The sequence below is a fragment of the Hyperolius riggenbachi genome, chromosome 12 (genome assembly GCF_040937935.1).
Source record: "Hyperolius riggenbachi isolate aHypRig1 chromosome 12, aHypRig1.pri, whole genome shotgun sequence".
NCBI lineage: Eukaryota > Metazoa > Chordata > Amphibia > Anura > Hyperoliidae > Hyperolius > Hyperolius riggenbachi.
The window spans coordinates 102,104,569-102,115,085 of NC_090657.1; the positions used below are offsets into that span (position 1 = coordinate 102,104,569).

General features: G+C 46.3%; 1 protein-coding gene and 1 long non-coding RNA gene across 3 annotated transcripts in view; one reads left to right on the top strand and one right to left on the bottom strand.

Moving 5' to 3' along the window:
* The window catches only part of STARD3 (StAR related lipid transfer domain containing 3), a 71,786-nt gene extending 64,746 nt beyond the window's left edge, over positions 1-7,040 (bottom strand). The window contains exon 1 of one of the 2 annotated variants that reach the window (XM_068263586.1): positions 6,990-7,040. The gene's annotated coding sequence lies outside the window, so the exon portion shown is untranslated. Of the gene's footprint in view, positions 1-6,659; positions 6,681-6,989 lie in introns of those variants that run through there. The other variant, XM_068263587.1, reaches the window with a different exon arrangement.
* A 97-nt stretch (positions 7,041-7,137) lies between these two features.
* On the top strand, positions 7,138-9,687 carry LOC137542584 (uncharacterized). The gene is made up of 4 exons (XR_011025474.1): positions 7,138-7,232; positions 8,521-8,673; positions 8,786-8,834; positions 9,555-9,687. It is a non-coding gene; the product is annotated as an uncharacterized lncRNA (long non-coding RNA).
* Positions 9,688-10,517: the final 830 nt, after the last annotated feature.

Sequence of the window (10,517 nt, forward strand, 5' to 3'; positions counted from 1 at the left end):
ATCGAACGGAATAATCGAACTAAAATTATCTAAATTGAAAAATTCTACCATGTATGGCCACCTTTAGGAGTTTTAAAAGGCAACTGAAGTGAGAAGGATATGGAGACTGACATATTTATTCCCTTTAGTCATAGACTAAAACTAGTCCTTGGTAAGAGTACTTGTAAAAGGTAAAGGCCGGAACAAAGAACATCTATCAGGCCCTAGGCAATGTAACTGTGGGTACATGTAAGAGTGATGTGCAGATACTCTGCAGGGGAATGAGGAGATTCTTCCTCTATTACACATTCTTCATGCACAATCTGAACCAGGTTTATGGGTGATAGACAACACCTCTGTGTTCAATGTGCACAACACTCTCAGTGGATTCCCTGCAGCTCTGTGGAGAGTGCATATGTAGAGTCTTGTACTACTGTGTAACAAAGTAAACCTTTTTTATACATACCTGGGGCTTCCTCCAGCCCCCTTCAGGCTAATCAGTCCCTTGCTGTCCTCCTCCGCCACCTGGATCTTCTGCTGTGAGTCCAGGTACTTGAGCCAGTCTGTCGTAGTGCGCATGCACACACTCCGCCGCCAAGAGCGTACTACATCTGCGCAGCACTGTTCCGCAGGTGCAGAACGCTCCTGGCTGTGCAAGCGGCATGCAGCCGGACTGCGCTGACTGGCTGAATTACCAGGACTCGTAGCAGAAGATCCAGGTGGTGGAGGTGGACAGCGAGGGACTGATTAGACTGAAGGGGGCTGGAAGAAGCCCCAGGTATGCATGGCTGTGGAGTCGGTACAAAAATCTTCCAACTCCTCAGTTTCTGAAACCACGACTCCGACTCCAACTCCGGGTACCCAAAATTGCTCAGACTCCGACTACCCGACTCCTCAGTCTAATACTTAACAGGGCTGTGGATTTTGTACAAAAATCATGCGACTCCGACTCCCCAGTTTCTGAAACCACGACTCCGTCTCCAGGTGCCCAAAATTGCCCCGACTCCGAAGCCCTGCAGGTATGTATAAACTTTTCTTTTCATCCTTCTCAGGTACCATTTAATTCGTAGTCACCAAACCAAATTTTAACAACATATCAAATTATTTGATTTCATGAGCATTTGAGCGTTATTTGATTGCATAAATCAGAATCAACGCAGAATTATTTCCATCTCATTGACCCTCTCTATTAGTGACACGGCTACACATCAGGCTTTAAGCTGGCCATACACTAGGCCGATTCCCCGCCGATCGACAGCAGATTCGATTACTGGGATCGAATCTGCTGTCACATCGTTCACGCTACACTTCGATCTATTTTGTCCGATCCCGTCGATCGCTCCGTGCGGGAAGTTACCATCGATCGCCCGCGGGTAGGGAGCGCGACGCTAGCGGGGTTCGAGTGCCCGACGACCAACGCAATACATTACCTGCTCCGCCGGCGCGACTCCCCAGGTCTCCGCTGTCTTCTCCGCTCTGGTCTCCGGGTCCGGCATGCTTCACTTCCTCCTATCCCGGCAGGAAGTTTAAACAGTAGAGGGCGCTCTACTGTTTAAACTTCCCCCAGACAGGAAGAAGTGAAGCCTGCCGGACCCGGAGACCAGACCAGAGCGGAGCGGAGAAGAAGACAGCAGAGACCTGGGGAGTCGCGCCGGCGGAGCAGGTAATGTATGCGGGGGTGGGGTGGGGGAGCGGCGGCAGCACCAACACCAACACAGATTGTGAACGGTTTCATGCTGAAATCTATTCACAACCTGTTTACAGTAAAGGCAGCCATACCATCCCTCTCTGATCAGATTCGATCAGAGAGGGATCTATCTGTTGGTCGAATCTGATGGCAAATCGACCAGTGTATGGCTACCTTTATACTTACAGCATAGATGTTATTTCGTATATAAGAGATTCCTGTGTACACATCATATATACAGTCACAATCAGATGTGTATATCTGACTTTAAAAATGCAGGGACTGCTTTATTGAAGCAGAACAAGTAACTATTTGATTTGATTACTAATTTTGATTGATTTCATTTTTGTGGACTAAGCACAGCTATTACTGTATGTATAAATTAATTTTGATGACTATTATCTGAAAAAAAAAAAAGGACATTTTATCATATTTTCTATTTTAATTACAGTTTAAATTCATTAGGAGTCGGAGTCAGTGCATTTTTTCCCGACTCCAACTCCAGTCACCCAAAATTGCCCCGACTCCGACTCCACAGCCCTGGGCACAACTGTATACCTACCAAAACAAAGCCATCCACCTAAACTCACAGGCCAAACAAAGAGCGCTGATCAGAAATTCAGTCAAGAGGCCCATGGTGACTCTGGACGAGCTACAGACATCTACAGCTCAGGTGGGGGAATATGTCCATAGACAACTATTAGTCGTGCAATGCACAAAGTTGGCCTTTATGGAAGAGTGGCAAGAAGAAAGAAAGCCATTGTTAACAGAAAAGCATAAGCAGTCCCGTTTGCAGTTTGCCACAAGCCATATGGAGGACACAGCAAACATGTGGAAGAAGGTGCTCTGGTCAGATGAGACCAAAATGGAACTTTTTGGCCAAAATGCAAAACGCTATGTGTGGCGGAAAACTAACACTGCACATTACTCTGAACACATCATCCCCACTGTCAAATATGGTGGTGGCACGATCATGCTCTGGGGGTGCTTCTCTTCAGCAGGGACAGGAACGCTGGTCAGAGTTGATGGAAAGATGGATGGAGCCAAATACAGGGCAATCTTGGAATAAAACCTCTTGGAGTCTGCAAAAGACTTGACACTGCCCCAGTTCACCTTCCAGCAGGACAAAGACCCTAAACATAAAGCCAGGGCAACAATGGAATGGTTTAAAACAAAACATATCCATGTGTTAGAATGGCCCAGTCAAAGTCCAGATCTAAACCCAATCGAGAATCTGTGGCAAGATCTGAAAACTGCTGTTCACAAACGCTGTCCATCTAATCTGACTGAGCTGGAGCCGTTTTGCTAAGAAAAATGGGCAAGGATTTCAGTCTCTAGATGTGCAAAGCTGGTAGAGACATACCCTAAAAGACTGGCAGCTGTAATTGCAGCAAAAGGTGGTTCTACAAAGTATTGACTCAGGGAGCTGAATAATTACCCACACCCCACTTTTCAGTTAATGTTTTTTTTTTTTTTAAAGTTTGGAATCATGTATGATTTTCGTTCCACTTCTCACATGTACACTACTTTGTATTGGTATTTCACGTGGAATTCCAATAAAATGGATTCAGGTTTGTGGCAGTAATATGACAAAATGCGGAAAACTTCAAGGGGGCCGAATACTTTTGCAAACCACTGTACATATGCACTCCCCACTAGGCTTGCTCATCACAGATTAATCACGAGTAACTACGGTGGTTACTCGCGATTCAAATTAGCTCAAATTGCTCCAGCTGAGCAGGTAGATGCCACGGGGTTAATTACCCAGAACGCGCTTTCTGCCCAGCGTTTCAAAGCTCACAAGCATCCTAATGGACGCGTTGCAAGCCTCGCTATGGAGCACTTCCTCCTTATTTATTTAAGTATTGTAGCGCCGACATATTACGCAGCGCTGTACAGAGTATATTGTCTTGTCACTAACTGTCCCTCAGAGGGGCTCACAATCTAGTCCCTACCATGGTCATATGTATGTATCGTGTAGTGCATGTATGGTCTAGAGCCAATTTTTTTTTGTGGGGGACGCCAATTAACTTATCTGTATGTTTTTGGGACGTGGGAGGAAACCCACACAGACACTGGGAGAACATACAAACTCCTTGCAGATGTTGCTTGCAAGGCGACAGCGCTAACCACTATGCCACCGTGCTGCCCGTTGTTTCTTTACTAGCTGCACTACTGCTTTGTATGGAGGTAGGTGTGTAATGTCACAGGCAGTGTTATTGCGGTGCTGTACTCGTGATTAATCCGCGAAGAGCATCCCTACTCCCCACAGAGCTGCAGTGAATCCACTGAGAATGTTGTGCACATTGACCACAGAGGTGTTTATCACCCATAAACCTGGTTTAGATTGTACTTGAAGAATGTGTAATAGAGGAAGAATCCCCTCATTCCCCTGCAGAGTATCTGCACATCACTCTTACATGTACCCACAGTTACATTGCCTAGGGCCTGATGTTCTTTGTTCCTGTCTGTACCTTCTACAAGTACTCTTACCAAGGACTAGTTTAAGGCTACTTGCACACCAAGACGTTGCGTTAGGTGCTACGTTAAGGTCGCATAACGTGCACCTAACGCAAGGCCTGGTGCTCTTCGATGTGGACGTCAGAGTGAGCCGCGTTGTGCAGCTCACTCTGGCATCCGTGATGCCGTGATGCGCACTCTTGGACGCATGCGGCATCACGTGGTCCCACCAGCCAATCGCAGCACAGAGCGGCCGCACCAGGAAGTAAACACTGTATGTCACAACGTGCAGTAATTAATTAGCCATGTGCCTGGCCGCTCTCCGCTCCTCCCCAACATGACTGCGCATGTGCAAACAGTCTAACGCGGCTTAAGCCGCTGTAACACCGTAGCATGCTGCACTTTCGGCAGAACGTGCAGCGTTACATGTAACGCAACGTGGGCTGTGTGAACAGCCCACTTGTGTTACATTGCTGTGCGTTGAGGGAGCGTTACAGGCTGCACTAACGTGCGCCTGTAACGTCTTAGTGTGTAAGCAGCCTTAGTCTATGACTAAAAGTATTAGAGGCAGAAGATCCGCCGGATATCCAGGTAACTGGTATTCTTTAAAAGGGAATAAATATGGCAGCCTCCATATCCCTCTCACTTCAGTTGCATTTTAAATTTCCTAAGCGTTGGCAGTTAAGAGATGCATTTCATGTTACATACTTTCAAATCAACAAGATTGTAATATGCAAATTAGAGGAGTCGGAGGAATCCTAACCTGAGGAGTCGGAGTCGGTGTATTTTTGTACTGACTCCACAGCCCTGAGATAAACCCTCTATTAATACCCCTGTTAATTCATGCATCCCCATCCCTTTAATTGCTAATCTCTCTGTACCCCAATACCGTTATTACACCTCCAGATTTCCATACCTCTGCTACACTTTTATCTCTTTCTCCTAAATTCTCTAATACACTTCCTGAGAGCCTTGTGCCTCATATGTCTTGTCTTTTCCCATATAATCACTACACCTCTCCTCTCCTCTTCCTCACACACTACCATTACACTTTGTGTGCCCGTGCTTGCTCACTATGCCATTACACCTCATGGTCTGCTTTCCTCCAAGACTGCCATTACACCCTCTCTGTGCAACTCCTGTCTCACAATAACATTATTCCCACACCCGTCCTCTCAGAGGCCTTTTACACTTATTGTGGGGAATTGCGTCACGGTATTCTCCCCCGTTGCAGCTTGTTGGCCAAGTCCATGAGACTACCACACTGCCTGCGGGCTCCAGGTGCTGCACAAGTAATGCACAAGCTGCAGTGATTACTGTGCGACTTCCAGGTTAACCCCGGAATTGCACTGGAATTCGCAAAATAATTTTTTTCTATCGGCTGTAACGGACGGTGCAACTTTTCAGCTGCAGTGCGATTGTTCCAAAACGCAACGCTAATGCAGTGCACCAGTGTAGCAGCTTTGTTCAAAGCTCAACATTTCAAATCCTGTGCACTTTCATTCACAATTCTACAATACAAAAACATACCTCCATATTCCCACAACCACCATTACACCTCCTGTACCCCCTTCCCCCCACACACATTGACATTACACCTCCTGTATATCTTTCTCCAAAAGTTGCATCTTCTGTACACCACACATACAACATTACCCCCCCTTTCACCCATACATCCTGACATTGGACCTCCCATTCCCCCTTCCCCTCCATTACACCTCCTGTACCACCTCCCCAAACCCTGACATTACATATCTTGTACCTTCTTCCTCCACTCCCTGCCATTTCACCTCCTGTACCTGTTCCCCTACACCTTGGCTTAATGCCTACTGTATACAATGCAATCTTCCATTTGATTAACGGTTGAATCGACTATTTACGTCAGGTCCGATCTGATTTCCAATTGTTTTTCTGATCAATTTTGTATAGAAGTGATTGGAAAATACATTATAAAAATGATCAGAAATCAGATCGGACCTGTCGGAAATAATCAATTTGACTGTCAATCAGACAATTTAGCTGTCAATCTGACGGAAAACTGTATAGTGTGTACCAGGCATTATACTGTCTATGAATTCTTACTTCACCCCCAGGCCCTCATATCACACCCCTTCCCCTTTATCCTCTTCCTGACATTACATCTCATGCACACCCACATTATGAGGGGCAACGTCCTCTGCTGCACTCCCCATAGCACCTCCCCCAACATACACTGACATTCCCCCCCCCAAACACACACCTTGACATTTCATCTCCTGTATCCCATTCCCCCACACCCTGGCATTGCATCTCTTGTGCCCCATTACACCAGACCCTGACCTTGCCCCTCCTTTGGCCCTTCCCCCCCCCCCCCCCCCATACCCTGACATTACACCTCCTGTATCTCATTCCCCCCACATCCTAACATTACACTTCCTGTATCCCCCACATTGTTCCTCCTGCGCCCCTTACCCCCAGACATTGACTTGACATGACATCACACCTCTTCTACCCCCCTCTATCCCGTAACAGACGTCACAGACACCTCCTGTACCCTTTAAAGTGGTTCTCTTGCACTTAAAAAAAAAACTGCCAGCCACTACGATTATAGTATTCCCTCTAAGACACGAAAGGGATTTTCCACCTCACTCTCCCAAATACACTTGTAGTGCACAGGAGTTCGGTGTGGCTGTCAGACAGAGCAGAGCCACTCTACACAGACGCTGAGGACACCTGTTCTAGAATGCTGCCCGCTAATGAGAACAGAGTCCCTATAAATGCACAGAGAAGCCTGGAGCCGCACTATGTATAGAGATAGGAACAACTCTGCACAGCCCACCCGTCCGAGTGCTAGTCACATGATAGCACCATACCCTACACATACCTCTCCTCCATCACCCACCGGGTACACAACAACTCGGAAGTACTGAGAGGCGGAAGTAGCTGCGATATCACATGACTTGTGTACGCAGTGCGCCCCCTGGCGGAAGGAGTGGCGTATTGGTTTCAGCGAGCTGCTGCTACCCTGCTTCTGTGTGTGCTGCTGCCTGCCTGCACACACACAGGTGTCTCCTCCTGCTCTGGGCTTCCCTTCCACCGTGCAGAGGAGAAGCCTCAGCCTTCTGTGGTGATCTATGGATAAAGAACAATGAACTGGCACACTGACAACTACATAAATGCTGCAGTACTCAAAGCAGATTGGTTAAAAACAAGTTATCCTGTAGCCAGAGGCAGGACAAGGTCCTTCAGCACCCAAGGCTGAGACACCAAAGTGCGCCCCCCCATCCCAGCCGTCACACACTGATTGCTATTAGACTAATAGGTGCCTCAGGGCCCCCAACCTCCCCAACACCTTAATCTCTAGTTTTCTGGCTTGCAGTCACTGTCATGTATCCCTTTTTCTTATTTCTTTCTGCTTCAAACACAATTGGGAATGACAGCTAAATGAATTGTGCGCCCCCTCCGACACTGCGCCCTGAGGCTCAGGCCCGGCGCCTCTGCCTCGGCCCGGCCCTGCCTGTAGCAAAAGCCTCGCCTGGCTCATATGAGAATGTAGACTGGTTGCAGAAAGATTAGTGGTTCAATGCACGTAGATCAGTGGCCAGGGGAGGACTGGCCAGGGGGGAAGGGGGGAGATTTCCCCCCAGGCTGCCTCACATTTAATGATTTAGGGCTGGTACAATGCCTGGGGCATTCAGGTTTTTGTATAAGGCAATGTGAACCACTAGGCTGGCTGAGGGAAATAAACACCCAATTACAGAGCAATTAGAGGGCGGGCAAACTGGTAAATATACACAGCATGATGCAGAGCAGAGGCTTGCCTACAGGGTCCATGGGAAAAAATATGTCTGGTCTCTCACCATTGTTAACTGCATGTGCACAGCGAGATAAGAGACAAGATATTGTCTAGGTTAAAAAGTTTTTTTTACAGTCCCTAGACTCCAGAAGGGCTGCTTACAAGACAGTCCCTAGACTCCAGGAGGGCTGCTGGCAGACAGTCCCTAGACTCCAGTTACTTTTGTAACTCAAAATGTAACGCAATATGTGTCCCCTGTGCAAGTGCATTTATACTTTACCTGTCACGCTGTCTCTCGAGTGTCCTTGCTGCATTTCCCACATGACTACCAGCATATAAGTGATGTCATTTGGGCTGGGGCTTCTGTGAAAATGGGCCTCTAGTTTGTGTTCTCCCTCAGGCCAAAAGGTCCCAGTCCTCCCCTGTCAGTGGCGTAGCAATAGGGGGTGCTGAGGTAGCATCAGAGCCTTTGGGCCAAATGGGCCCTCACTCAAGCACAATATTAGCTCTCTATTGGTCCTGTGCTGGTAATATAATCACTTCTACAGATGTAGTAATCATTAACAAACTGTTCCCCATCCCCTTCTTGCACCTCTGACACTGTGGTTGTCTTTGGCAGGTTTTGGTGCTCCATATCAATTGTTATGTAAAGAGTACTCGGGGGCTCCATGTAAAACTTGCACCGGGGCCCATAGCTCCTTAGCTATGCCACTGCAAGTAGTCCTCAGCAGTGAGGACTTCTGATAAGGTGCCTGATGCAATTACACAGAAGGTGAGATCAATCAACCCTATTTGGTTAAAGGACATACGCGTGAAAATAAACTGATGAGAAAAACAATTGTTCCTATCCTCCTTCTCCTAAAAATGACTTTTTTTTTTTTTAGATATCCCATAGTTTTATTTTATACTCGCTGGACGCCCGGCGTTGCCCAGGTATGTATTTGGCTGGTGTTGACTCTGCCCACTTTTCCTAACCCTAACACACAATTACTTAATGACCAAGTATGTGAGCTTTGCGGTCTTTGGTATCAATAATTTGCAATGAAATAAAATTAATCTGATTGGATGTGGCTCCACCCCTTTTCTGAATTTGAACCCAATCACCCAATGGTCAACTGTACCAGGTACAGGTGATTAACAGTGCAAGAATGGCCGCAATTAAATATTCCCCTTAAAAATCAATAGGTGGATTTTGATTGGCTTTTATAGGCTCCACCCACTTTTCTGAATATTAATCCCAGTCACCCAGTGACCAACTGTGCAAAGTTTGAGAACCCTACCATTAACAGTGTAAGAATGGCTGCAGTTTACATTTTCCCAATGAAATTTGTATTTTTCTCCACCCACTTATTTCCTAACATTGTTCAGGTATGTATTTGGCTGGTGTTGGCTCCGCCTACTATTTCTAACCCTAACACACAATTAATGAATAACAAAGTTATTATTATTATTATTTAGTATTTATATAGTGCCGACATATTACGCAGCGCTGTACAGTATATATATATTGTCTTGTCACTAACTGTCCCTCAAAGGAGCTCACAATCTAATCCCTACTATTATCATATGTCTATGTTTGTATTATGTAGTGTAAGTACTGTAGTCTAGGGCCAATTTAGGGATGAGCCAATTAACTTATCTGTATGTTTTTAGGATGTGGGAGGAAACCGGAGTACCCGGAGGAAACCCACGCAGACACGGGGAGAACATACAAACTCCTTGCAGATGGTGCCCTGGCTGGGATTCGAACCGGGGACCCAGCGCTGCAAGGCGAGAGCGCTAACCACTACGCCACCGTGCTGCCCAGACAGTTTGTGAGCAAGTTTGTGAGCTTTGCGGTTTTTGGCATCAATAATTTGCATTGAGATTAAACAAATCTGATTGGCTGTTTGTGGCTCCACCCCTTTGTCTGAATTTAACCCCAGTCACCCAATGACTAACTGTACCAGGTTTAAGGCTTGTGCCATTAACAGTGCAAGAATGGTAGCAATTACATATTCCCTCTTGAAAATCAATAGGTGAATTTTGATTGGCTTTTGTAGGCTTCACCCACTTCTCTGAATATTAATCCCAGTCACCTAGTGACCAATTGTGCAAAGTTTGAGAACCCTACCATTAAAAGTGTAAGAATTGCTGCAGTTTACATTTTCTCAGTGAAATTTGCATTTGTCTCCGCCTACTGATGACCCGGCATTGCCCGATTATTACTCAATGACCAAGTTTGTGAGCTTTGCTGTCTTTGGCATCAATAACCTGCATTAAAATGAAACAACTCATAGTTTGTGGCTCCACCCCCTTTTATAAATTTAAACCCCAGTCACCCAATGATCAACTGTACCAGGTTTGAGGCTTGTGCCATTAACAGTGCAAGAATGGCAGCAATGAAATATTCCCCTGAAAAATCAATAGGTAATTTTTGATTGCCTTTTGTAGGCTCCACCCACTTTTCTGAATATTAACCCCTGTCACCCAGTAACCAACTGTGCAAAGTTTGAGAACCCTACCATTAACAGTGTAAGAATGGCTGCTGTTTACATTTTCCCAGTAAAATTTGTATTTGTCTCCGCACACTTATGACCCGGCGTTGCCGGCTTATGTATTTGGCTGGTGTTGGCT